General features: G+C 42.0%; 1 non-coding gene across 1 annotated transcript; it reads right to left on the bottom strand.

Moving 5' to 3' along the window:
* On the bottom strand, positions 1-76 carry trnas-uga (transfer RNA serine (anticodon UGA)). The gene has a single exon. It is a non-coding gene; the product is annotated as a tRNA-Ser (tRNA).
* Positions 77-2,369: the final 2,293 nt, after the last annotated feature.

Raw genomic sequence — 2,369 nt, 5'->3', positions numbered from 1 at the left:
CGCTGTGAGCAGGGTTCGAACCTGCGCGGGACCCATTGGATTTCAAGTCCAACGCCTTAACCACTCGCCATCCAGCTTGCTTTTTAAAAAAACCAGGCCTTAACCAGTCGGCTATCTTATTCTGTCCATTCACTTCTTTAAGACTATCTACTGAAGAGCCTAATTGAACTGTTTGTCAAGGCAGATATATTCTGAGCACTGATTCAAGAAAGTACACCGTTAAGGACATTATCCATATCAAGTCCCCAATGACATGTGCAAATAAAGACTGGTTAGTCTCAAGCGCTGTGAGAGTGGTCGAACCTGCGCGCGGGAGACCCAATTGATTTCGAGTCCAACGCCTTAACCTCTCGGCCATCACCAGCTACTTCTGTTACCTACAACGCCTAACCAGTCCGCATCTCGTTCTGACCATTTTTTTCTCTAAAAAGACCAGATTATCACTACTAGAGGCCTACTTGAAATGTTTATTATTGAAGATTAATTCTGAGCACATTGATCAAAGGACTATATCCACGCATTATCCATATCAAGTGCCCAATGACATGTTACAATAACAACTGGATCGGTCAAAGAGCTGCGCGCAGGGTTCAAACTGCGCTGGTGAGACCCATGGCTTTCGAGTCCAACGCTTTAACCACTCGCAATCAAGCTTGCTGAGGATTATCACACAAGGACAAAGTATCCAAATTCAACTGCCCTATTTAAATATTTTTCAAGCAAAGTAAAATAAGCTATTTCTGAGCACTTTCAATCGTTGACGAGCCCATAAAGGAAGTACAATTAAATTCAGAGAGATAATTCCTATAAAAGTCAACTTTACCATCCACAGTTGTAAAACAGTACAGGGAGCACACATTGGATTTCAAATTCCAATGCTTAACCACTTGGCCATCGCAGCAGTAGGAATCTAAAGAAAGTGATGAGGCGAAAGCAGAGAAGTGGCTATACGCTTCGAGCAAGGTAAGAACATGGGTGGGGGACCCCATGAATTCAGGTCAACGTCTAAAGAACTGGCCATGTGAGCTGTTGGAATGCAAGTAAATGATTGGGATTTGGAAACAGACATCATTGGTGTAAAATGGTCAACTTGATGGCACGACATATATGATCTTTTTGCGCCCAAGTAACCTCGGTCCTTTCCAAAGCTGTGAAGTTTGGAAGTTTAATGTGCAAATCAAAAAAACTATGTCCCAGAGAAGTACAAGTGGACTATTCATGAGAATAAGATTTAAAAAAGAGCAGGGAGACCAATTGGGTTTCAAGTCTGAAGACTTAACCACCTGGCTCTCAGTTATTCCATCGTAAATCTAACACAAACAACAGTATCTGTACTGAAGAGCCTATTTGAACTGTTGTCAAGGCAGATATATTCTGAGCACCTGAATCATTGGACAATTCCATGTATTAAGGACATTATCCCATATCAAGTCACCAAGTATATGTTAAAAATTTAGACTGGTTTGCCATAGCGCTGTGAGCAGGTTCGAACCTGATGCGGGGAGACCCCATTGGATTCAAGTCCAACGCCTAACCACTCGGCCATCGCGCTTGCTATGTTAAAAACCAGGCCTTAACCAGTCGGCTATCTTATTCTGTCCATTTCACATCTGTAAAGACATATCTACTGAAGAGCCTAATTGAACTGTTTGTCAAGGCAGATATATTCTGAGCACTTGATCAAAGGACAAGTACACCGTTTAAGGACATTATCCATATCAAGTCCCAATGACATGTTGCAAATAAAGACTGGTTAGTCAAAGCGCTGTAGCAGGGTTCGAACCTGCGCGGAGACCCCATTGGATTTTCGAGTCCAACGCCTTAACGTCTCGGCCATCACAGCTACTTCTGTTCCTACAACGCCTTAACCAGTCCGCTATCTCGTCTGACCATTTTTTCCTCTAAAAAAGACAGATTATCACTACTGAAGAGCCTACTGAATGTTTTATTATTGAAGATTAATTTCTTGAGCACTGATTCAAAGGACATTCACGCATTATCCATATCAAGTGCCCGATGGACATTGACCAAAAACAACTGATCGTCAAAGAAGCTGCGCGCAGGGTTCAAACCTGCGCGGGAGAACCCATTGGCTTTCGAGTCCAACTATTTAACCCTCGGCAATCAAAGCGCTGCAGATTGATCACACAAGGACAAAAGTATCCCAAATTCAACTGCCAATTTTAAATATTTTTCAACAAAGTAAAATAAGCTTTTTCTGAGCACTTCAATCGTTTGACGACCCATAAGGAAGTACAATTTAAATTCGAGAGATAGTCCAATTATTAAAGTCAACTTTACCATCGCACAGTTAAAAACAGGTACAGGGAGCACACATTTGGATGTCAATTCCAAAGATCTCTCTCTGG

This window comes from Salvelinus sp. IW2-2015, linkage group LG32 (genome assembly GCF_002910315.2).
Source record: "Salvelinus sp. IW2-2015 linkage group LG32, ASM291031v2, whole genome shotgun sequence".
Classification (NCBI taxonomy): Eukaryota; Metazoa; Chordata; class Actinopteri; order Salmoniformes; family Salmonidae; genus Salvelinus; species Salvelinus sp. IW2-2015.
Note: the sequence above shows the minus strand (reverse complement) of the source record. Positions and strands in the feature narration are given on the sequence as shown.